The following is a 26,413-nucleotide window of genomic DNA, read 5'->3' as shown; positions in this document are numbered from 1 at the left end:
GGATTGGGTGCAACCCCGAGATCTTAAGGGTCTTCAGCGCTTCTTGGGGTTCGCCAATTATTACCGCAAATTTATCCGGGGGTTTTCGCAAGTGGTCAAACCTCTCACGGATCTAACATGCAAAGGTGCGGATGTGAGAAATTGGTCCTCGCTCGCAAAAGAGGCCTTTGCAACGCTGAAAAAATGTTTTATGTCTGCTCCTGTGTTAGTGCAGCCAGATCCGTCCAAACCATTCGTCGTGGAAGTGGACGCCTCTCAGGTGGGTGTGGGGGCGGTGTTGTCCCAAGGGCCTGCCACTCTAACCAACCTCAGGCCATGTGCTTTCTTTTCCAAGAAGTTCTCTGCTGCGGAAAGAAATTACGACGTAGGCAATAGAGAGCTTCTTGCGGTCAAATTGGCGTTTGAAGAATGGAGGCACTTTTTGGAGGGGGCCAGTCACCCGGTTACGGTGATCACGGATCACAAAAATCTGTCGTACATTGAGTCTGCTAAAAGACTAATGCCCAGACAGGCCCGTTGGTCACTTTTTTTTTCCTGTTTTCAGTTTACGATTACATTTCGTCCAGGGTCTAAGAATGTCAAGGCTGACGCCTTATCACGCAGTTTTGAGCCGGTGTCGCCCCCTGAGCCACCGTCCTCCATTCTTCACCCTGGGGTTGTGATAGCAGAGGTCTCATCTGAATTGGAACGGGAGATTCTGAGGGCCCAGTCGCAGGCCTCGGCGGCCAAGCCGGAGGGGAAGTTGTTTGTCCCAGAGCGACTTCGCCTGAAACTCTTGCAGGAGTTCCATGAATCCAAGCTGAGTGCTCACCCTGGTATTTCAGCCACACGTCTGGCGGTGGCTAGGATCTTTTGGTGGCCTACCCTTGGTTCGGACATAAAAAAATTCATTGCTGGTTGTGGGGTCTGCGCTCGTTCTAAAAGCTCTCATAGCCGGCCGGCAGGGGAGCTGATACTCTTGGCAGTGCCCGAAAGGCCATGGACTCATTTATCCATGGATTTTGTTACCAATCTCCCTCCATCTAAGGGTAATACAGTGGTATGGGTAGTGGTGGACAGGTTTTCTAAGCAGGCTCATTTCGTACCCCTGTCCGCACTACCGTCAGCTGAGACGTTGTCCAGGTTGTTTGTGCAGCATGTGATCCGGTTGCATGGGGTACCCCTGAATGTGGTGTCTGATCGTGGTGTGCAGTTTGTGGCTAAGTTTTGGCGTGCTTTCTGCAAAAAATTAGGTATGTCTCTGTCCTTTTCGTCTGCATACCATCCTGAGAGCAATGGGCAGACGGAGCGCACTAACCAGTCCCTGGAACAGATCCTCAGGTGTCTAACCTCTGCTAGACAGAATGACTGGTGCGATGCACTGCCGTTGGCTGAATTTGCCTTCAATAGTCGGGTGAGTCAATCCACTGGTAGGTCCCCTTTCTTGATTAACTATGGGTTCAGTCCTCATTTTGGTGAGTTTTCTCGTCTGGATTCGGGGTGTCCCGGGGCTGAGGATTCTGTTCAGCGGTTAAAAGATACATGGGCAGAAGTCCAGCGGCGAATATCTAGGTCTCAAGGCAGGTATAAGTTTTTCGCGGACAGGAAATGAACACCTGGTCCCATGTTTCGGGTGGGAGAGAAAGTTTGGCTCTCCACGCGAAACATTAAGTTAAAGATTCCGTCAGCCAAGTTGGGACCCAAATTCATTGGCCCGTACAAGATTGTGGAAAAAAATCAATCCAGTGGCGTATAGGCTGTGCCTTCCACCCTCTTTCAAGATCCCTAACGTCTTCCACAAATCTCTACTGAAACCTTTTGAAGCAGTACGGGGAGACTCCGAGTCTGCTGCTCCTCCGGTTTTGGTCGAGGGGCAGGTGGAGTACGAGGTTGGTCATATCGTAGATTCCAGGTTGGTACGGCGGTCGGTACAGTACCTGGTTCATTGGAAGGGGTATGGACCGGAGGACAGGTCCTGGGTACCAGCCCGGTTGATGCATGCTGATCGCCTGGTGCGGGCTTTCCATGCTAAGTACCCGGGCAAGCCTGGGGGTCCAGAGGCCCCCGTTGAGAGGGGGGTACTGTCATGATCTCAGTGCGGGTTTGACTCGCACACGTGGGGTTAATGTTTGGAACCAGTGCTGATGACTGGCATTTCTGGGGTTAAAGGTTGTGATCCCGGTGCAGGCTTACCTGCACACCTGGGGCTATGATTGTGGCCTCTCCCTGGTTCTGGGGGAGGCTTCTTATAGCCTCAGGACGCTCCCATCCCTGTCAGTTATACTTTCGCCCTTGGCATTGTGTGGTGACCCCTGAGTGTGTTTGTGCTGTGTTCTGGTTACTTGATTCTCTGTGTATGACTCGGTCTGTTCCCTGGATATCGCTTTGGATTCTACCTGGTACCTTATATGTCTGTTTGGTTTTGATCTCTGCTTGGCCCTGATTATCCGCTCTGTCTCCTCCCTGGTACTGTACTGTGATCCTGTGTATGACCTTTGGCTTTGTCTGACCTCCCATCTGTTTATCTCTCCTGTACCTCGCTGGTCTGTACTGTGCATAACCTCTGCTTTGCTTGGACTCTGAGTTCTCTTCCTTCTCTGTGTGCAGGACGCTAAGCCCCGCCCCCTTGCAGTCACATGACCATTGGTCCTATGCTGGCTTCCTAAACTTCAGCATCCACAGGTCCTGTGCATCGGTACTTTCTGGCTGTACCTGACCCCGGTACCCCTACATTGCGGGTGAGTCACTGCTCAGCGGAGGCTGCACGCCGGCGCTGACACTCAGGACACGCGCACTGGCTCAGTGAGCAAGTACAGTGCGGTGTTCCTGACAGGACCAAGCACTGTGTGATTCCTCAATGACTCCTAACTCTAACATTGCCTTCACTTCTCGGGAAACGGCTTCACGGCGCTTCCGGGATTCGGTAGGGCTTTACGTGAACTGTGACACCAGGTTCCGTTACGATGTCATGTTTCATTAGCGTAGTCTGCCCGGGTTTTTCTGAGAAAAACTTTTGGTTGTGAAGTAAAAACTGCCTGACCTCAGTTTTTTGCCGCTCCGAGAGAGTCTCTGCAACCCGTACCTCCGGTACGGTATGTGAGCAGACGGGACGGGCCAGCTCCGCTGACAAGGCAGACCGATCCTTCCAGGGCTTTATCAGATTTACATGATAAATCTGTTCAGGTTTCCGTTTACCTGCCTGGTATACTTTGTAATTTACTTCACCAACTCTTTCCTTGATCTCAAAGGGGCCCTGCCACTTTGCCAGGAACTTACTGTCCACCGTGGGGACCAGGATCAACACCCTATCTCCGGGTGCAAACGTACGGATCTTGGCGCCCCTATCATAGATTCTTTTTTGGGCTCCTTGGGCCTGTATCATGTGTTCTTTGACGATAGGCATAACAGCCGCAATACGCTCCTGCATTTGTGTGACGTGATCTATCACTGTTTTAAATGGAGTGACCTGACCCTCCCAGGTTTCTTTTGCAACGTCTAATAGTCCGCGAGGACGTCGGGCGTACAATAACTCGAAAGGCGAGAATCCCGTGGAAGACTGGGGTACTTCCCTGATGGCAAAAAGCAAATACGGAAGTAAATAGTCCCAGTTCTTCCCATCCTTGTCTATCACCTTTCTCAGCATCTGCTTCAGAGTTTTATTGAACCGTTCGACCAACCCGTCTGTTTGAGGGTGATACACGGATGTGCGTAACGGTTCGATTTGTAACAACCGGCAGAGCTCCTTCATTACCCTGGACATAAAGGGGGTCCCCTGGTCGGTGAGTATCTGTTTCGGTATACCGACCCGACTAAACACATGCACCAGTTCCTTGTTAATCATCTTGGTGGCCGTGTTACGCAAAGGGATGGCCTCTGGGTAACGAGTGGCATAATCCAAGATGACCAGGATATGTTGGTGTCCACGTGCAGACCGTGGAAGGGGCCCAACTAAATCCATCCCAATCCTCTCAAACGGGACTTCAATAATAGGTAGGGGTACCAAAGGGCTACAGAACCGGGGCTTGGGTGCAGAGGCTTGGCAGTCAGGACAAGACTCACAATATACACGAATATCGTGATGCATGCCTGGCCAAACAAAACAGTGTAATATCCTCTCGGTGGTTTTCTGGACTCCCAGGTGACCTCCCATCACATGTCCGTGGGCCAGGTCCAGCACCTGCCGCCGGTAGGGTTTTGGCACGACTAATAGTTGCACCGTATCTTCCCCCTTTTTCTCTATCTGATAGAGTAAATCATTCTCCAGAACCATGTAAGGATATGCCAGCCTAGAGCCAGGTTCTACGGGTACCCCATTTATCACTTTTACATTTGTCCTAGCTTGAGAAAGGGTAGGATCCTTTATTTGCTCGCTTTGGAAGTCATCTTTCTGAACTTCTAAATCCGGCAAACGGGGAGGTGGATGGCTGTCGGCCTCCTCCTCTTCCCCGGTCTCCTCCGTATCCCCCGCCATGACTGAAAACGGGAACTGCAGGTCATTTCCCGCAGACTCTTCCCCCGAGTCTTCCGGGGAGACCTCTTCCCGGGATTCGGGACCCACACGCGCCCTGGGAGAAGAATCATGTACACTACTACCCGAAGGCATCAACTGATTCTCCCACAATTGCCAGAAGTGGGGAAAATCCCGGCCCAGGATAACATCATGCAATAACGCCGGGACGAGTCCCACTTTATGTTGCACAGACCCATAGGAAGTTGTAATGCATATGACCGTGGTGAGGTACGAACAGGTGTCTCCATGCACACACGTTACAGAGAACTTGTCTGATGGTCCAGTCGGGGCTGGCACCAGACTGGCCTTCACCAGAGTCACCACACTTCCCGAGTCTAACAATGCCACCACATTTTTGCCATCAACAGTTAAATCACACAAGTGTTTTTCCACATGCTTTTGACCGGCATTCACACTCACTACCCGTGCAACCATAGACATGCGGTTTTTAGAGTCTGTGACGTCGCACTGCATGGGTTCAGTAGTGAACGGACAGTTCGCAGCAATATGTCCCATCTCTTGGCAGCGGAAACACCTAACGGGCCCCTTGCTTAGACCATAGTTCGTTACTCTCGGCCTCGCAGTGCGGGCAGTCCCGTTTTCCTCCCCCACTCTCTTAGGGATTTTTCCATCTCCCCTACTCCCTGGAACAGTCTTACCGGTTCCCCGTGGAGATGATGAAGAACGAGGTGGGGTAGCGTCGTCTCGGAGTCCTTCCGCCACGGAGTAACGTTCAACCAGATCCACCAGTTGATCTGCCGTCGTAGGATTTCCATGGCTTACCCACTTCCTCAGGGCTGGCGGTAGAGCTCTCAGGTACTTGTCCATGACGACTCTCTGGATTATCTCTGGCGCTGTCAGCACCTCGGGTTGTAGCCACTTCTTCGTCACGTGGATCAGGTCGAACATCTGTGACCGCGGTGGTTTATCCGGCTGATAAGTCCATTGATGCACTCTCTGTGCACGGACAGCGGTCGTCACTCCCAGCCGGGCCAAGATCTCGGCTTTCAATTTGTCTAAGTCCTGCGCAGCTTCAGGTTCCAAGTCATAATACGCCTTTTGGGCCTCACCGGAAAGAAACGGGGCAATCAGGCCGGCCCATCGTGCCTTCGGCCGTTTTTCTCGCACCGCCGTCCGTTCAAACGTGGTCAGGTATGCCTCGACGTCATCATCAGGCGTCATTTTCTGCCAGTACCGACTCACGTGAATCACTCTCGACTCCGCTTCCAGGTTAAGCTCAGGTAAGCTTGCCAAGCGCTGCGCCACCTGCTGGAGAAGCGAACGATCGGTAACTGTCATGTCCACCAACTCCTTCAGCTGGGCCATCATCACCCGATTAGCTTCTTGCTGGACGGCGGTGGACTGTACCAGCGCTTTCACCACGTCCTCCATGCTCATGCTTGCAATGTGATGCCCGCGTTCTCCACCACAATGTGATAAAACACTCCGGGATCGCCTTTGCTGGGGTCAAAGGTCACGTGCGTTCAGCATGAAACTCAGGCGCAGAGCTGGGATTCGGGTATAACTGACACTGGGTCAGGTTTATTAATGGTGAAAGCAATGCATAAAGAAATAAAACATAAAACAAATCCTTGCCTGTCCGGCCCTAACTAAACAAAGTACAACCTAACTACCAACTGGCGGGCTTCTCCCGTCCAGCCAAACCACAGTTGCAGTGGGCACTGCTCTCACTCACGTGTGTCTCACACAGACAGGCTCTCTGTGTTCCCAGGCTGAGACACTCACACAACCACCTGGCATCCTTTTATATCCACCTCCCATTATCCATTAGTAAGCAGGTGCGATACTGAACAGACTAGGCCACATAGGAAAGGAATCTGGGCGAGATATACCTGCCCTCATCCACTATTCCCACCTGATTCTCACATAACATACATTACAAAGTTTTTATTTGTCATCATCTGTGCTGTTGATTTATACAAAGTTTGTTTTATTTCTACCCAAAATTACACATGATTTCCAATTCTTGCAGGAATTACAATATACCTTATTTTTTTATAGTACAAAATTATTTTGGGAGCGAATTTGAAGCATTGCTGCTTCAATGAAATGGAGAGAGACACTGCTATTAGAAAATAAAATTCTTCTGGCAGCTGTTTATGTGTACCAGAGTCATCGTATATTGCTGGATGATCAACAGCTTACTAAAGGTAAAGAAGTCTGGCTGAAGTAGAAGTCAGGATGAGTGGCCTACAGGACTGCCAAGAGCAAAGAGGACTTAGGTCCTGCCAGTGCTACTGCTGCCATATCTTCAGGCTCATCAGATGATGAGTTTAATTTTGAAGTGTTTGGAGAACATGGAGCAGGAAAAGCGTTGCCGCAGGGAAAAAGTTTCCTCTCCCATAGCAAACAGATTGACCATATTTCAGCAACATTTTTCTCTTCTTGCTCTCAAAGAAGTAGAAGAGTTCAAACGTTCATCAAAATTAACTGTGCACGAGGCAATTCCTTTACACACTGAAATTGTTAGTAGAGATGTTACCCATATGGTTACGGCTTTGCCTCCAATCCAAGTTAGTGTAGAGAGGTTGTTCTTTAGCCTTAAAATAATTAGGTCAGATTTGAGGTTATCTATGAAGGAGGCGACACTATTTCTAAGAACAAATTCATAGACTGCACAAATGTTATTCCGTTATTCTCTACTCCATAGTGTATTGCATATTTACAAATTAGGCCGGTTTCACATTAGCGCTTTTTCAGCGCGCGCACGGCCGGGGGTAGCTCCGCCCCCGATCCGGCTCTCTGCCCGGCGTGCCCGCCCCTTCCTTGTAGCGCCGCCTCCTAGCGGACAGCGGCGCCTGCGATCGGCGCACCCTATCTTTAGCATAGGGTGCGCCGATCGTGCGCAGGCCGTGCGCTAGTTGCGCTTTGACCTGCGCTGCGCACTTTTGACGGTGCGCCGTGCGCGCCAAAATCAAACTTTTCGGATTTTGGCGCGCACGGCGCACCGTCAAAAGTGCGCAGCGCAGGTCAAAGCGCAACTAGCGCACGGCCTGCGCACAATCGGCGCACCCTATGCTAAAGATAGGGTGCGCCGATCGCAGGCGCCGCTGTCCGCTAGGAGGCGGCGCTACAAGGAAGGGGCGGGCACGCCGGGCAGAGAGCCGGATCGGGGGCGGAGCTACCCCCGGCCGTGCGCGCGCTGAAAATGCGCTAATGTGAAACCAGCCTTATTAAAGTTTTTTGTGTTCTAAAGATGTATTCCAATAAATATATTTTATGTTTGATCCAAATAGCTTGATTTTTGTATCATAATGATGATTAAAAGCCTGATGTTACGGTTTTACTACACTTAAACATGAGCCATATGAGGGAGTTGGAGAAAATGAGGAGTAGGTTTGGCTTACCGACTGAACAGCCTTGGTGGAGAACACAGCACAAAAAATACTGTAAAAATAGTGACTGAAAATGTGGACCGTATGAATTGTGAAGTAGTGAGGTGGTGAGGTTATGCTAGGAATGAATAGTCATCCTGCAGAACAGTGGGGGTTTATGGTATTGCAGCCAGCTCTGGGTGTCACTTTCTCATCAGTACTTTTTTATGTGTGGTTTTATCTCTGCGGCCCACATTTCGGGTCACAGTTAATGGTGATTTCCTAGAATTCATTTATTACAGCAGGTCTAATTGCGCGACGGTTCTCTGACCAGAACAATATGCCTGAGGCTGCTATCCTTGTGAGGTAATAGGGAAACAGTTGGATGGATGTAGTAATCCAGCAACAATGGAAGAGGACAGAGCTACTGGACTGTATGTGGTGTCATCATTAGTGTGTGATGTCATGATGTCATCACTATTTCGTCTACAGATTTTATACTGCGTGCGTGATGTCATCATTACACTGTAAAAATATCCTGTACTGTGTGTGATATCATTATGTTGTCTGTATTATTATTATGCATTTATATAGCGCATTTATTCCATGGCGCTTTACATGTGAAAAGGAGAAATATAGACAAGTACAATAAACGTGTAAGACAAGGGACGCACAACTACATAAGGAGAGGGGAGCCTGCCCACGAGGGCTCACAGTCTATAGATGCTGTATTGTGTGCCTTATGTCTTCACTACTTAGTCTCTAGATCCTGTACTGTGTGCTGTCATCATTATGCTGTCTATATATCCTGTAGTGTGATGTCATCATTTTGTTGTCTATAGATCCTGTAGCGTGTGACGTCTTTATGCTGTCTATAGATCCTGCATGTTGTGTGATGTCATCATGCTGTCTATAGATCCTGTATGTTGTGTGATGTCAACATTATGCTGTCTATAGATCTTGTATAGTGTGTGATGTCATTATGCTGTCTATAGATCCTATATGTTGTGTGATGTCAACATTATGCAGTCTATAGATCTTGTAGTGTGTGATGTCATTATGCAGTCTCTAGAGCCTGTACAGTGTGATGTCATTATGCAGTCTATTAATCCTGTACAGTGTGTGACTTCATCATTATGCCATCTATAGGCCGTGTACGTGGTGTGATGTCATCATTGTTCAGTCTATTGAGCCTGTACAGCGTGTGAACTTAAGTCATCATTATGCAGTCTATAGATCCAGAACTATATGTTATATGATTGTACATCAGTCCTTTTCACAGGTTTATCACAAGTTGAAACAATGAGTGGCAGGAAGTGGTTAATAGTGTGGACACATAGAAGCCTTTCCCACATTCAGTGCAGAGGGATAAAGGGAGTAAATAGAAGTGGGTCAACTTTGTATGGCTCCACGCTGTACACTGTCATTAAGCTGCAATTAATCGCTGCCAGGACATTCTTCTGCCCGATAGGGTGAATATTAGGATGATACGAGAAGAAGGTTTTGGGAGTATCCCCAATAGAGGCAATTACAGTCACCAGTAGTGTTATCTGTTTGTGACAGGAGGAACAAACAGTATGATATTGTGTGTGTATTATATACCGACTAGCTGAAGAGCCTGGCGCTGCCCGGGCATAGTAACTAATTACGGTTAGTTATAACAAATAATGATTATATCCAGGGCTGTGGAGTCGGTAAGCCAAACCTGCGACTCCGACTCCTCAATTTCCCTTACACCGACTCCAACTCCGACTCCACGACTCTGACTCCCACATATATTGCTTATATTTAAGTGAAAAATTTATTGTAGTACAATGTGAACATCAGACATTAAATCATTTTTATGATATTATAATCAAGATATTTAGAGAGAACATAATATTTATTGGAATACAACTTTAGAACACAAAAAACTAATAAATTGTAAACATGTAATACACTATGTAATATCGATTACATACACTATATACAGTGGGGCAAAAAAGTATTTAGTCAGTCAGCAATAGTGCAAGTTCCACCACTTAAAAAGATGAGAGGCGTCTGTAATTTACATCGTAGGTAGACCTCAACTATGGGAGACAAACTGAGAAAAAAAAAATCCAGAAAATCACATTGTCTGTTTTTTTTTTCATTTTATTTGCATATTATGGTGGAAAATAAGTATTTGGTCAGAAACAAAATTTCATCTCAATACTTTGTGATATATCCTTTGTTGGCAATGACAGAGGTCAAACGTTTTCTGTAAGTCTTCACAAGGTTGCCACACACTGTTGTTGGTATGTTGGCCCATTCCTCCATGCAGATCTCCTCTAGAGCAGTGATGTTTTTGGCTATTCGCTTGGCAACACAGACTTTCAACTCCCTCCAAAGGTTTTCTATAGGGTTGAGATCTGGAGACTGGCTAGGCCACTCCAGGACCTTGAAATGCTTCTTACGAAGCCACTCCTTCGTTGCCCTGGCGGTGTGCTTTGGATCATTGTCATGTTGAAAGACCCAGCCACGTTTCATCTTCAATGCCCTTGCTGATGGAAGGAGGTTTGCACTCAAAATCTCACGATACATGGCCCCATTCATTCTTTCATGTACCCGGATCAGTCGTCCTGGCCCCTTTGCAGAGAAACAGCCCCAAAGCATGATGTTTCCACCACCATGCTTTACAGTAGGTATGGTGTTTGATGGATGCAACTCAGTATTCTTTTCCCTCCAAACACGACAAGTTGTGTTTCTACCAAACAGTTCCAGTTTGGTTTCATCAGACCATAGGACATTCTCCCAAAACTCCTCTGGATCATCCAAATGCTCTCTAGCAAACTTCAGACGGGCCCGGACATGTACAGGCATAAGCAGTGGGACACGTCTGGCACTGCAGGATCTGAGTCCATGGTGGCGTAGTGTGTTACTTATGGTAGGCCTTGTTACATTGGTCCCAGCTCTCTGCAGTTCATTCACTAGGTCCCCCCGCGTGGTTCTGGGATTTTTGCTCACCGTTCTTGTGATCATTCTGACCCCACGGGGTGGGATTTTGCGTGGAGCACCAGATCGAGGGAGATTATCAGTGGTCTTGTATGTCTTCCATTTTCTAATTATTGCTCCCACAGTTGATTTCTTCACTCCAAGCTGGTTGGCTATTGCAGATTCAGTCTTCCCAGCCTGGTGCAGGGCTACAATTTTGTTTCTGGTGTCCTTTGACAGCTCTTTGGTCTTCACCATGGTGGAGTTTGGAGTCAGACTGTTTGAGGGTGTGCACAGGTGTCTTTTTATACTGATAAAAGTTTAAACAGGTGCCATTACTACAGGTAATGAGTGGAGGAAAGAGGAGACTCTTAAAGAAGAAGTTACAGGTCTGTGAGAGCCAGAAATCTTGATTGCTTGTTTCTGACCAAATACTTATTTTCCACCATAATATGCAAATAAAATGAAAAAAAACAGACAATGTGATTTTTTGGGTTTTTTTTCTCAGTCTGTCTCCCATAGTTGAGGTCTACCTATGATGTAAATTACAGACGCCTCTCATCTTTTTAAGTGGTGGAACTTGCACTATTGCTGACTGACTAAATACTTTTTTGCCCCACTGTATATATATATATATATATATATATATATATATATATTAGTGTATCACTATATAATAAACTATAAGTGGCAAAAAACAGTTTTCAACAAAAACATACTACCGTATATACTCGAATATAAGTCGAGATTTTCAGCCCAAAAAATTGGGCTGAAAGTCCCCCTCTCGACTTATATTCGAGTCATATACAAAGGGGTCGGAGGGGGCGGATGTGTCAGGTCATACTTACCCGTCCTGACGCTGTTTAGAGCCCCCAGCTTCTCCCCGTGCTCTCTCTTCCTGCCTTCAGCGGTCACGTGGTGCCGCTCATTAAAACTCATCAATATGCGCATATTGATGAGTTTTAATGAGCGGCACCACGTGACCACTGAAGGCAGGAAGTGAGAGCGCGGAGAAGCTGGGGGCTCAAGACAGCGTCAGGACGGGTAAGTACAGCGATACTCACCTGTCCTGCGTCCATGGCTGCTTGCTGCTGTCTGTCATCGGTCAGTGACTTCAGACAGCAGAGGGCGCGGTGACGTGGTTAATGCGCGCCGCGCCCCCTGCAGTCTGAACGTCACTGACTGATGACGTGCAGATAGCGGTGAGCAGCCATGGACGCAGGACAGGTGAGAATCTGACACCCAGCGACGGAGAGGTGAGTATGTCATTTTTTTTTATTTTTACATGCAGCAGCAGCAGCGGCAGCACATGGGGGCATAATCTAAGGAGCTTCTTATGGGGGCAGCATATGGGGGAACAATATATGGAGCTTCTTATGGGGGGGCAGCATATGGGGGAATAATCTGGAGCTTCTTGTGGGGGCAGCATATGAGGGAACAATCTATGGAGCTTCTTATGGGAGCAGCATATGGGGGAATAATCTATGGAGTTTCTTCTGAGGACACCATATGGGGGAATAATCTATGGAGCATTTCCCACCCTAGACTTATACTCGAGTCAATAAGTTCTCCCAGTTTTTTGTGGCAAAATTAGGGGGGTCGACTTATACTCGAGTATATACGGTAAATAACATTTGTGCAGTCTATGAATTTGTTGTAAGAAATAGAATTGCCTCCATCAGATCCTCCTTCATAGATGACCTCAAATCTGACTTAATAATTTTAAGGCCAGAGAACAACCTCTCTACAGTAACTTGGGTTGGAGGCAAAGCCGTAACCGCATGGGCAACATCTCTAACAATTTCCAAGTATAAAGGAATTGCCTCATGCACAGTCAGTTTTGAAGAATGGTTGAATTTTTCTATTTGTTTGAGAGCAAGTGAAACATTTTGCTGAAATATGGTCAGTCTGCTTGCTATAGGAGACGGAGTGAAATCTTTTTCCTTGCAACAACGCTTTGCCTGCTCCATGTTATCCAAATACTTGTCAAAGTCAAACTCCTCATCTGATGAGGATGAAGATATGGCAGCAGTAGCACTGTCAGGACCTGAGTCCTCTTGCGCCTGGCAGTCCTCCTGTAGGCCACTCATCCTAACTGCTACCTCAGTCACAGCTTCTTTTCCTTTAGTAAGCTGTTGATTTATTAAGCAGTATACAATGACTTGGGTCCACATAAACAGCTGCCAGAAAAAATTTATTTTCCAATAGCTGTGTCTCGCTCCTTCACAACAAGCTGTATGAGCTGTCTTTTAAACATATCTGCTGTCATTGTTACAGTAACTTTGTCACTTACAAAATATCTTGTTAATGATGTTTGAGACGCTCTTTCCTCCTCATTTGCCAGGCAGGAAGTGTTAGTCTGTGCAATCCGGCTTTCATTCTTTTTGGTACAGATAAGATATGGACAGACATGGATAAATGTTTAGATAGAGCAGAATTCTAATCTGCTTTTGCTATTGAAAACATTATCTATGAGCTCAAAAACCTTTCAGGTGATGATGTTTTTTAAAAATCTGATCTGCTTTTGCAGCTGAAAAACGTATCCTCAAAAAACGCAGCAAAAATGCTGTGTGTGAATGTAGCCTTAGATCAGGAATAGAACAGCCATTTATAGGACCTTTCATAACTTTCCCAAATTCCTATGAAAAAATATTCAGCGCATTGTACTACTGTACCCAATTTATTATATATTTTAGGAGTCGGTCCATTTTATACCGACTGCAACTCCGACTCCACCAAAATGAGCACCGACTCCACAGCCCTGATTATATCTATATATATAAAGCTGAGTGTAGAGCCCCGCCCATTCTGCATAGGCACATTCACTATAATAGCCCACATCATCCCGACAGCCAGAGCTACCGGACTACTACCCCTAATATCCCCCATCATCCCGTCAAAGCCAGTAAAAGTAGAATAGTGAAATTGCAAAGAAACATGGTTCACTAAGATCCCAGGTTTTCTACTGATCAGGCTGATATTCTTACTTATCTACTACCATAAATATCACAGTCATGCTTTTCACCAATGGACAGGCACAAACCTTATACATTAGTGCAGTAGAGAAACCTTCACACACATTTGTCCGGCTGAGTTGCTCATGGATGTACAGCATCTGTATGCAGTATAGTATCATATTTAATGGGTTGTTATGGGAAAAGCATTACGTGTTATATGAGTATATTCAGGTGAATTATGGGGAAAGTAGCACTTTAAAAAAACTCAGCATCAGAGTACAGTAACACATCAATAATGCATAAAAGTGTCTGAGAAAATATTAAATCCACATGACATTTAATATGTGCACTTTCCTACATTCATGTGTGTCATTTAATGATACCACACGGGAGGGGGGATTCATTTGTCATGTGCTCTGTGCTTTCTGGGGGCAGACGATGGCTGGGAGCTTATGTTCCTGGGGATGCTATATTTCTCCCACCAGGTCAGGGTCTGTGGAGGTGTTGTCAATTGGGAAAACTTGCTCATAGAAACCAGCCACAGCTCAGCTACGTTTAACCAGCTCTGGTGAAATGAGAGATGCTTAGTGATTGGTTGCAAGGAAAACTGTTGATCATAGCAACCAATCACAGCTGAGCTTCTTTTGAACAGCTCTGGTGAAATGAAAGATGATTCGTGATTGGTTGGTGATACACACATACATACATTCATTTTTATATAGATATCTGTGCCTTCATCTGGTCATGGCCACTTTATGTAGAAGGTTTGGGATACTATATGTATACAATACACCTGTTCTTTTTATCTATGCGTTTATATACAGGCCCAATGATATAATACACCTTGCAATTTAATATATAACCCATGTCATATTGTATACACCTCATCACCAGTGGTATTACATACAGTGAATGAGATAATTATTTGATCCCTTGCTGATTTTGTAAGTTTGCCCACTGACAAAGACATGAACAGTCTATAATTTTAAGGGTAGATTAATTTAAACATTTAGAGATAGAACATCCAAAAATAAAAATCCAGAAAAATCACATTGTTTAAATTATATAAATGTATTTGCATTTTGCAGTGAGAAATAAGTATTTGATCCCTCTGTCAAACCAGACTTAATACTTGGTGGCAAAACCCTTGTTGGCAAGCACAGCAGTCAGATGTGTTTTGCAGTTGATGATGAGGTTTGTGCACATGTAAGGAGGAATTTTGGTCCACTCCTCTTTGCAGATCATCTCTAAATCATTAAGATTTTGAGGCTTGGCAACTCGGAGCTTCAACTCCCTGCATAAGTTTTCTGTGGGATTAAGGTCTGGAGACTGACTAGGCCACTCCTTTGTTGCCTTGGCTGTATGTGTTGGGTCATTGTCTTGCTGGAAGACTCAGGCACGACCCATTTTTAATGTCCTGGCAGAGGGAAGGAGGTTGTCACTCAGGATTTCACGGTACATGGCTTCATCCATTCTCCCATTGATGTGGTGAAGTAGTCCTGTGCCCTTAGCAGCAAAACACCCCCAAAACATGTTTCCACCTCCATGTCTGACAGTGGGGATGGTGTTCTCTGGGTCATAGGCAGCATTTATCTTCCTCCGAACACGGCGAGTTGCGTTAATGCCAAAGAGCTCAAATTTTGTCTCATCTCAGCACCTTCTCCCAATCACTCACAGAATCATCCAGGTCTTCACTGGCGAACTTCAGACGGGCCTGCACATGTGCCTTCTTGAGCAGGAGGACCTTGCGGGCACTGCAGGATTTTTAAACTTTACGGTGTTACAAATGGTTTTCTTGGTGACTGTGGTTCCAGCTGTCTTGAGATCATTAACAAGCCCCCCCCGTGTAGTTTTAGGCTGATCTCTCACCTTCCTCATACTCAAGGATAGCCCATGAGGTGACATTTTACATGGTGGCCCAGATTGACAATCATTTTGTATTTCTTCCATTTTCTTATTATTGCATCAACAGTTGTCTGCTTCTCACCTAGCGCCTTACATATGGTTTTGTAGCCCATTCCAGCTTTGCACAGGTCTATGATCTTGTCCCTGACATCATTAGAAAGCTCTTTGGTATTGCCCATGTTGTAGAGGTTAAGGTCTGACTGAGTCTGTGAACAGGAGTCTTTTATAAAGTCGACTATATAAAACAGCTGTCTGTAATGCAGGTAACGAGTTGATTAGGAGCGTCTAACTGGTCTGTAGGAACCAGAACTCTTAATGGTTGGTATAGGATCAAATACTTATTTCTCACTGCAAGATGCAAATAACCTTAGACAATGATTTTCTGGATTTTATTTTTGATATTCTATCTCTCAATGTTAAAATTAACCAACCCTTAAAATTATAGACTGTTCATGTCTTTGTCAGTAGGCAAACTAATTATTTCCTTCACTGTACAGCTCCTTCATGTTAGAAATCCTCTGACTTCTGTCTCTTATCACCTTTTTGCTGTGAGATATTCCCCGGCTCCAGTCTCACTCGCCTCTTTCCTGTCAGATATCCCCTGGCTCCGGGCCTCTTACCTGTCAGATATCCCCTAGCTCCAGCCGCTTACCTGTCAGATATCCCCTAGCTCCAGCCGCTTACCTGTCAGATATCCCCTAGCTCCAGCCTCTTACCTGTCAGATATCCCCTAGCTCCAGCCTTTCTCCCCTTTTTACTGTCAGATATCCCTGGCGCAAGTCTCTCCCACCTCTTTCGTGTTAGATATCCCCCGGCTCCAGCCTCCCGTATCACAGATATCTTCCGACTCTGGTCTCTCTCGCTTCTTTTCCTGTCAGATATCATCCAACTCCAGTCTCTTTCGCCTTTTTTATGTCTGATATCTCCAGCTCAGTTCTATCCCACATCTTTCCTGTCAGATATCCCCTAGCTCCAGTTTCCCTCATATCAGATATCCTTTTGCTTCTTTTCCTGTCAGTTGTCTTCCGAATCCGGTCTCTCTCGCTTCTTTTCCCGTCAGATATCCCCTCTGCTCCGGTCTCTCGCGCTCCTTTTCCTGTCAGATATCCCCGGCTCCAGTCTCTCTCACTCTTTTCCTTTCAGATATACCCAGTTTTGGTCTCTCTCGCTTCTTTTCATGTCAGATAGCCCTGGCTTCGGTCTCTCTCTCCTCTTACTGCTCAGATATACCAAATTCTGTCTCTCCTGTCTCTTTAACTGTTAGATATCTTCTGTCTCTGGCCTCTTTCTTGTTAGATATCCCCCAGTTCCAATCTCTTTCCTGCCAGATATCTCAAGGCACTGGTCTCTCTCACCTCCTTTCTATAACATATCCCCCAGCTCCTTCACGTCAGAAATCCTCTGACTTGTTTCTCTCACCTTTTTGCTGTCAGATATCCACATCTCTGTTTTCTATCTCATCCTTCCTATCAGATATTCTCCTGCTCTGGTTTCTCTCTCCTTGTCAGATATCTCCTGGCTTGGGTCTCTCCCACCTCTTTCCTGTCAGATATCCCTGGGCTCCAGCCTTTCCCCCCCCTTTTTCCAGGCAGATATCTCCCTCCAGCCTGACAGGAAAAAGGGGAGAAAAGCTGGAGCCGGGGGATATCTGACAGGCAAAATGGGAGAAAGACTGAAGCCTGGGGATATCTGACTGGAAAATGCGAGAGAGACCGGAGCCAGAGATATCTGAAAGGAAAAAGTGGTGAAAGGCTGGAGCCAGGGAATATCTGACAGCAAAAAGGGGAGAAAGGCCTGAATTGGGGGATACCTGACAGGAAAAAGGGGAGAAAGCCTGAGGGATATCTGACAGGAAAAAGGGGAGAAAGGCTGGAGCTGGGGAATATCTGACAGCAAAAAGGGGAGAAAGGCTGGAGTCGGGGGATACCCAACAGGAAAAATGTGGAGAAAGGCTGGAGTCGGGGAATATCTGACAGCAAAAAGGGGAGAAAGGCTGGAGCCGGGGAATACCTGACAGGAAAAAGGGGAGAAAGGCTGGAGCCAGGGAATATCTGACAGCAAAAAGGGGAGAAAGCCCAAGGGATATCTGACAGGAAAAAGGGGAGAAAGGCTGGAGCCGGGGAATACCTGACTGGAATAAGGGGAGAAAAGCTGGAGTCAGGGGAATATCTGACAGCAAAAAGGGGAGAAAAGGTGGAGTCGGGGGAATACCAGACAGGAAAAAGAGGAGAAAGGCTGGAGCCGGCGAATATCTGACAGGAAAAAGGGGAGAAAAGCTGGAGTCGGGGGGAATACCTGACAGGAAAAAGAGGAGAAAGGCTGGAGCCGGGGAGTATCTGACAGCAAAAAGGGGAGAAAGGCTGGAGCCGGGGAATATCTGACAGCAAAAAGGGGAGAAAGCCCAAGGGATATCTGACAGGAAAAAGGGGAGAAAGGCTGGAGCCGGGGAATACCTGACTGGAATAAGGGGAGAAAAGCTGGAGTCGGGGGAATATCTGACAGCAAAAAGGGGAGAAAAGGTGGAGTCGGGGGAATACCAGACAGGAAAAAGAGGAGAAAGGCTGGAGCCGGCGAATATCTGACAGGAAAAAGGGGAGAAAAGCTGGAGTCGGGGGGAATACCTGACAGCAAAAAGAGGAGAAAGGCTGGAGCCGGGGAGTATCTGACAGCAAAAAGGGGAGAAAGGCTGGAGCCGGGGAATATCTGACAGGAAAAAGGGGAGAAAGGCTGGAGCCGGGGAATACCTGACAGGAAAAAGGGGAGAAAGGCTGGAGCCGGGGAATACCTGACAGGAAAAAGGGGAGAAAAGCTGGAGCCGGGGAATACCTGACAGGAAAAAGGGGAGAAAAGCTGGAGCCAGGGAATATCTGACAGCAAAAAGGGGAGAAAGCCCAAGGGATATCTGACAGGAAAAAGGGGAGAAAAGCTGGAGCCGGGGAATACCTGACAGGAAAAAGGGGAGAAAAGCTGGAGCCGGGGAATACCTGACAGGAAAAAGGGGAGAAAAGCTGGAGCCGGGGAATACCTGACAGGAAAAAGGGGAGAAAAGCTGGAGCCGGGGAATACCTGACAGGAAAAAGGGGAGAAAAGCTGGAGCCGGGGAATACCTGACAGGAAAAAGGGGAGAAAAGCTGGAGCCGGGGAATACCTGACAGGAAAAAGGGGAGAAAAGCTGGAGCCGGTGAAGATCTGACAGGAAAAAGGGGAGAAAAGCTGGAGCCGGGGAATATCTGACAGGAAAAAGGGGAGAAAAGCTGGAGCCGGGGAATACCTGACAGGAAAAAGGGGAGAAAAGCTGGAGCCGGGGAATACCTGACAGGAAAAAGGGGAGAAAAGCTGGAGTCCAGGGAATACCTGACAGGAAAAAGGGGAGAAAGGCTGGAGCCATGGAATACCTGACAGGAAAAAAGAGAGAAAGGCTGGAGCTGGGGGATAGCTTTCTCACCTTTTTCCTGTCAGATATTCCCTGGCTCCGGTCTCTCTCGCATTCCTGTCAGAGATCCACCAGCTCCAGTCTCTCTCACCTCTTATCTGTCAGATAGCCAGGGCTCTGGTCTCTTTCCGGTCAGATAGCCAGGGCTCTGGTCTCTTTCCGGTCAGATAGCCAGGGCTCTGGTCTCTTTCCTGTCAAATATTCCCTGCTCCTGTTTGTCTCATCTCCTACCTGTCAGATGTCCCCAACTCTGGTCTGTCTTGCCTCTTTCCTGTCAGCTATCACCAGGCTCCGGTCTCTTTTCTGTCAGCTATCTCCCGGCCGGCTCCGGTTTCTGTTATTTCTCAGCGTCGCGCGCTCTGCAATTTCTCCTCACAGAGGAGGCGGGATGATTTGGATTCTGTACAAACAGCGCCGCGGGCGGGACAACGAGATATTCCGCCCCCTCCAGTCACTGTGGACACGGCCGTGATGTGCGGACACCGGGGAGCCGTGACCGGAGCCGGTACCGTGTACATACCGGGAGGCACCGAGGAGCGCTGACCGGGAACAGTACCGTGGACATACCGAACCACACCCTGGAGCCGCAACCGGGTCCTGTACAGTGTACATACCGGAGGATACCAAGGAGCGGTAACTGAGGCCGGTATCGTGTACAAACCGGGGCCGATACTGTGTAAATACCTGGGAGCCGGGCCGGTACCGTGTACCTACCGGGAAAGCCGGGTCCAGGTAAGTGATGATTGTGGCTCTCCCCCAAAATATAGCAACCTCCTGTCATGATCTTCCTTCCATGTACCGCCCTCACCCCAATATGCCGACCTCCTTTCACCATCTCCCCTATTTACTGCCTTCACCCCAATATACCCATCTACTGTCAAAATATCCTATAAATACTACGGTCCTCACCCCAATATACCGACCTCCTGTCACCATCTCCCATATATACTGTCTTCACCCCAGTATACCGACCACCTGTCAACATCTCCCATATATACCGTCCTCACCCCAATATAACAACCTCCTGTCACCATCTCCCATATATACCGTCTTCACCCCAATATACACCCACCTCCTGTCAACATCTCAAGTATATACCGTCCTCACCCCGATACACCAACCTCCTGTCAACATCTCCCATATATACCGTCCTCACCCCAATATACCGACCTCCTGTCAACATTTCCCATATATACCGTCCTCAACCCAGTATACCGACCACCTGTCAACATTTCCCATATATGCCGTCCTCACCCCAGTATACCGACCTCCTGTCAACATCTCCCATATATACCGTCCTCACCCCAATATAACGACCTCCTGTCACCATCTCCCATATATACCGTCTTCACCCCAATATACACCCACCTCCTGTCAACATCTCAAGTATATACCGTCCTCACCCCGATACACCAACCTCCTGTCAACATCTCCCATATATACCGTCCTCACCCCGATACACCGACCTCCTGTCAACATCTCCCATATATACCGTCCTCACCCCAGTATACCAACCTCCTGTCAACATCTCCCATATATACCGTCCTCACCCCAGTATACCGACCTCCTGTCAACATCTCCCATATATACCGTCCTCACTCCAGTATACCGACCTCCTGTCAACATCTCCCATATATACCGTCCTCACTCCAGTATACCGACCTCCTGTCAACATCTCCCATATATACCGTCCTCACCCCAGTATACCGACCTCCTGTCAACATCTCCCATATATGCCGTCCTCACCCCAGTATACTGACCTCCTGTCAACATCTCAAGTATATACCGTCCTCACTCTAGTATACCGACCTGTCAACATCTCCCATATATACCGTCCTCACCCCAGTATACCGACCTCCTGTCAACATCTCCAATATATACCGTCCTCACTCTAGTATACCGACCTGTCAACATCTCCCATATATACCGTCCTCACCCCAGTATACCGACCTCCTGTCAACATCTCCTATATATACCGTCCTCACCCCAATACACCGACCTCCTGTCAACATCTCAAGTATTCGGGTAAGGTTCGGGGAGTTCTCGGGCAGGAGGCCTCTCTGAGCTCTCCGTGCTCATCTCCTCCCTGTTCTGGCGTCGGACTACTGCTCAGCGGGGAGGCATGCTTCAGACTCCCCTCGCTGCATACGTCGCAGTCCCGGCGGCTGGAAGTGACGTCCGACACCGGCCGGCATGCTGGTATCGTCACTTACAGTTTCTGCGTTCCAGTGTGGAACGCAGCAGAAAATTTGAAATTAAGAACTCTGTTAGTTCCCAGTGAAAGTTCCACCAACCAGGGGAGGACGGGGGGAGGAGCCCCTCAGCTTGGAGGGAGGCGCTAGTCCGGTCGCCCTATTTATGAAACCCCGACATAACAACAGACAAGGTAGGACAAACGGTAGCAATGGAGTCTGAGCCTTGGAGTCTGAACCTTTCCGCTCTGCGTCTGTGGAGCCCAGCGCTAATCCGACCCCTGTGAATATACAGGCATTGGGTCTTCTCCAGGGTTCAGTTACAATAGAGACCAATTCTAACTTCTCTCTTTCTGGGGACAAGGATGCTGCACCCAGGAGCAAATCCATGGCCACTAGCCACAAATGTGCGTTGTGTGCCAAGAGACTCTTCTGACATGGCAAACCTTTATGTCAGGAGTGTATTGAAAAAGTTCTGAAGGAAGAAGGTACTTCCTTAAGGGAGGACATTCAGAGCATTGTGCGTCAGGAGATACAAGCTTCCCTGGCATCCTTCTCCCTGCCAGCATTAGCCCCTAGTGCCCCTCCAACAAAAAAGAGGAAGACGCAGCAACTAGAGGATTCAGATTCCCAGGAATCTATGCCAGAAGAGTTCCAGGACGAAGGCGAACTTAGTTCAGAGCCAGAAACAGAAGCCAAGAAGTACTACTCCGCGATGAACATGGAAGAGCTCATCACGGCGGTAAGAAGAACCTTGGAAGTGGAGGAAGAGAGACCAGCACATTCAGTACGGGAAGAGATGTTCGCAGGCCTCCGATCCAGGAAGAAGTTATTCTTCCCAATATACAAAAATATCCGTGAACTAGTGCTGAAAGAGTGGGAGACTCCAGAGAAGACTAAGCACTCCTTCAGAATTAAAGGATAGATTCCCAGTGGATGATGAGACTGCAGAATGCTGGTCTGAGGTACCCAAGGTGGACGACCAGGTTGCCCAGGTGGCGAAGAAAACAACTTTGGAGCGCAAAATGCAAAACACTAATGCAGTATCTACATCGATCGCTAGATCAATGTCTCGCTGGTTGGGGCAGCTGGAGGAACACCTGGCCTCAGGGACCCCCAGAGAAGATATCCTCGCCTCACTTCCCCTCCTTCAGAATGCTACGGTCTTCTTGTTAGACGCCTCGGCAGAATCCCTCAGAGTGGCGGCTAAGTCAGCGGTTCTATCTAACTCAACGAGATGAGCCTTGTGGCTGAGATCCTGGAGCGGAGATGTGGCATCAAAAATAAAACTATGTTCCATTCCCTTTAACATCTTTCTGCCATCTGGCGTACTATCCCGCCCATATGCCCATGGATGGGATAGTACGTCATAGCGCAGCTGATCGTGGCCGGGCGTCAGCTGATTATCAAAGCTGACACCTGGCACTATGTGTCAGGAGTGGTCATGGACAGCTCCTGGCACATTAACCCCTGGCACACTGCCATCAAACATGATCGCAGTGTACCAGGGGCATAGGGAAGAATCGCGCATGGAGTGGGCTCCCTGTGTGCTTCCCTGAGCCCCTAAGAACAATGTGATGTGCTCGCCGCAGGCCCCGGATCCAAGATGGCCATGGGGGCCTTTGGGGTCTTGCAGGGAGGCGGCTTTCTCAGTGCCTGCCTGTCAGATCGCTGATCTGATACAGTGCTATGCAAAGTGTCAGATCAGCAATCTGACACAATATAGTAATGTCTCCCCCCCGGGACAAAGTAATAAAGTTATTAAAGAAAAGTGTAAAAATAATTTTTAAAACATTCCAAAATAAATGTAAAAAAAATTCCCTAATTTTTTTTTTTTTTTTTTGTAAAAAAAACAAACAATAAAAGTACACATATTTAGTATCGCCGCGTCCGTAACGACCCGCCCTATAAAACTGTCCCACTAGTTAAAAAAAGGCGAAAAATCCTTTATCATAATACCGCCAATCAAAAACTGCAATAATACGCAATCAAAAAGACAGATATAAATAAACATGGTACCGCTGAAAACGTCATCTTGTCCCGCAAAAAAATAAAGTTATAGCTCACAGAATAAAGCAATGCAAAAATAATTATTTTTTTATATAAAATTGTAACTGTATAAAAGCGCCACAACATTAAAAAAACGATATAAATGAGGTATCGCTGTAATCTTACTGACCCAAAGAATAAAACTGCTTTATAAATTTTACCACACGTGGAACGGTGTAAACACCCCCCCCCAGTCCCAAAAGAAATTCATGAAATGCTAGTTTTTGTTCATTCTGCGTCCCAAAAAGCGGTAAAAAAAAAAAAGTCACGTGCCTGAAAATGGTACCAATAAAAGCGTCAACTCGTCCCGCAAAGAATAAGACATCACCTGACTCTGGGTCAAAATATGGAAAAATTATAGCTCTCAAAATGTGATGATACAAAAACTATTTTTAGCATGTGACAGCTGCTAAACATAAAAACCCGCTATAAATAGTAAATCAAGCCCCCTTTTATCACCCCCTTAGTTAGGGAAAACTAATAAAATTTACAAAAAAAGTATTTACAGTGCATTGTGAACGTATTCGGCTCCCTGGAACTTTTCAACCTTTTCCCACATATCATGCTTCAAACCTAAAGATACCAAATGTAAATTTTTGGTGAAGAATCAACAAGTGGAACACAATTGTGAAGTTGAATGAAATTTATTGGTTATTTTAAATTTTTGTGGAAATTCAAAAACTGAAAAGTGGGGCGTGCAATATTTTTCGGCCCCTTTTCTTTCAATGCAGCAAACTCACTCCAGAAGTTCATTGTGGATCTCTGAATGATCCAATGTTGTCCTAATGACTAATGATAAATATAATCCACCTGTGTGCAATCAAGTCTCCATATAAATGCACCTGCTCTGTGATAGTCTCAGGGTTCTGTTTGAAGCACAGAGAGCATCATGAAGACCAAGGAACACAACAACGTAATAATGTTGTGGAGAAGCCAGATTTGTATACAAAAGCGATCATAGTGAAATGGAAGGTGTATCATACCACTGCAAATCTACCAATACCCGGCCGTCCCTCTAAACTTTCATCTCAAACAAGGAGAAGACTGATCAGAGATGCAGCCAAGAGGCCCATGATCACTCTGGATGAACTGCAGTGATCTACAGCTGAGGTGGGACAGTTTGTCCATAGGACAACAATCAGTTGTACACTGCACAAATCTTGCCTTTATGGAAGAGTGGCAAGAAGAAAGCCATTTCTCAAAGATATCCATAAAAAGTGTCGTTTAAAGTTTGCAACAAGCCACCTGGGAGACACACCAGACATGTGGAAAAAGGTGCTCTGGTCAGATGAAATCAAACTTTTTGGCAACAATGCCAAACAATATGTTTGGCGTAAAGGCAACACAGCTCATCACCCTGAACGCACCATCCCCACTGTCAAACGTGGTGGCAGCATCATGGTTTGGGCCTGCTTCACCAGGGACAGGGAAGATGGTTTAAATTGATGGGAAGATGGATGGAGCCAAATACAGGACCATTCTTGAAGAAAACCTGTTGGAGTCTGCAAAAGACCTGAGACTGGGACGGAGATTTGTCTTCCAACAAGACACTGATCCCAAACATAAAGTAAAATCTACAATGGAATGGTTCACAAATAAATGTATCCCGGTGTTAGAATGGCCAAGTCAAAGTCCAGACCTGAATCCAATCGAGAATCTGTGGAAAGAGCTGAAAACTGCTGTTCACAAACGATCTCCATCAAACCTCACTGAGCTCGAGCTGTTTGCCAAGGAGGAATGGGCAAGAATTTCAGTCTCTCGATGTACAAAACTGATAGAGACATACCCCAATTGACTTGCTGCTGTTATCGCAGCAAAAGGTGGCACAACAAAGTATTAAGTTAATGGGGTGAATAATATTGCACACTCCACTTTTCAGTTTTTGAATTTCCACAAAGATTTAAAATAACCAATAAATTTCGTTCAACTTCACAATTGTGTCCCACTTGTTGCTGATTCTTCACCAAAAATTTACATTTGGTATCTTTATGTTTGAAGCATGGTATGTTGGAAAAGGTTGAAAAGTTCGAGGGAGCCAAATGCTTTCTCAATGCACTGTATTTCCATTTTCCCATTAGGGCTAGGGTTAGGATTGAGATTATTGTTGGAGTTAGAATTGGGGGGTTTCCACTGTTTAGGCAAGTCAGGGGCTCTCAAAGACATGACATGGCGCCTGATCTCAATTCTAGCGAATTTTGCATTGAAAAAGTCAAACAGCTACCATATTGGTTGGTCATTCAATTTAACATTGGTCGATATATTCACCTAATCTAATACCATATCGGTTGGTCAACTACTATGTCTATATTAGAATTGATATAGAATACACAAACAGTGTTTGGGCTTTTAAATGTACATATGTAAACATCGTCTCTATTCATTTTAAGCCATTCTGAGTAATGGCATGTTTGTATTAACAATGTTTAAAAATTTAAACGTTTGTTCCCTATTCCCTCCTGGTCCTCCCTTGTTCCCCCCTCTTTCCCTCCCTCTCCATCTCCCTCCAAACCCCACCTTCTCCCCTTCCTTTACCTTTTAACCTTTCCCTTTTACTCTTTCCCTTTTAAATTCCAAAACCAATAAAAATGTTTGGAAAAGAATAAGTCAAACGGCGCTCCTTCCCTTTCGAGCTCTGCCATGCGTCCAAATAGTGGTTCCCCCCCACATATCAGGTATCGGCGTACTCAGGACAAATTGCACAATTACTTTTTGGGTCCTGTTTCCCTTGGGGAAATAAAAATGGGAGGGGTGAAAAGATCATTTTTGTGGAAAAAATGATTTTTTTTTTTAATTTTACGGCTGTACGTTATAAACTTGTGTGAAGCCCTTGGGGGTTCAAAGTTCTCATCACACATCTAGATAAGTTCCTTGGGGAGTCTAGTTTCCAAAATGGTGTCATTTGTGGGGAATTTCCACTGTTTAGGCACATCAGGGGCTCTCCAAATGCGATATGGCGTCAAGCCAGTTCTGCGTTGAAAATGTCAAATGGCGCTCCTTCCCTTCCGAGCTCTGCCATGCGCCATAACAGTGGTTTCTCCGCACATATCAGGTATCGGCGTACTCAGGACAAATTGAACAGTAACTTTTGCAGGCCAGTTTGT

At 46.6% G+C, this 26,413-nt stretch overlaps 1 protein-coding gene and 1 long non-coding RNA gene across 9 annotated transcripts in view; one reads left to right on the top strand and one right to left on the bottom strand.

Moving 5' to 3' along the window:
* The window catches only part of LOC141069337 (uncharacterized), an 87,223-nt gene extending 67,815 nt beyond the window's left edge, over window positions 1-19,408 (bottom strand). Inside the window, exon 1 of the long non-coding RNA XR_012226539.1 lies at window positions 19,303-19,408. This is a non-coding gene — a long non-coding RNA (uncharacterized lncRNA). The remainder of the gene's footprint in view (window positions 1-19,302) is intronic.
* DAB2IP (DAB2 interacting protein) overlaps window positions 1-26,413 on the top strand; it is a 300,678-nt gene that overhangs the window by 156,228 nt on the left and 118,037 nt on the right. For 6 of the 8 annotated variants that reach the window (XM_073558794.1, XM_073558786.1, XM_073558757.1 and 3 more), the window contains exon 1: window positions 19,477-19,803. The exons of the other annotated variants lie outside the window; for them this stretch is intronic. The gene's annotated coding sequence lies outside the window, so the exon portion shown is untranslated. Of the gene's footprint in view, window positions 1-19,476; window positions 19,804-26,413 lie in introns of those variants that run through there. 8 annotated transcript variants of the gene reach the window in all.

The sequence above is a fragment of the Dendrobates tinctorius genome, unplaced genomic scaffold (assembly GCF_039654945.1).
Source record: "Dendrobates tinctorius isolate UK_male_01 unplaced genomic scaffold, ASM3965494v1 ptg000013l, whole genome shotgun sequence".
Lineage (NCBI taxonomy): Eukaryota > Metazoa > Chordata > Amphibia > Anura > Dendrobatidae > Dendrobates > Dendrobates tinctorius.
The sequence above is the reverse complement of the archived record's forward strand: the minus strand, read 5'-3'. Positions and strand labels throughout refer to the sequence as shown.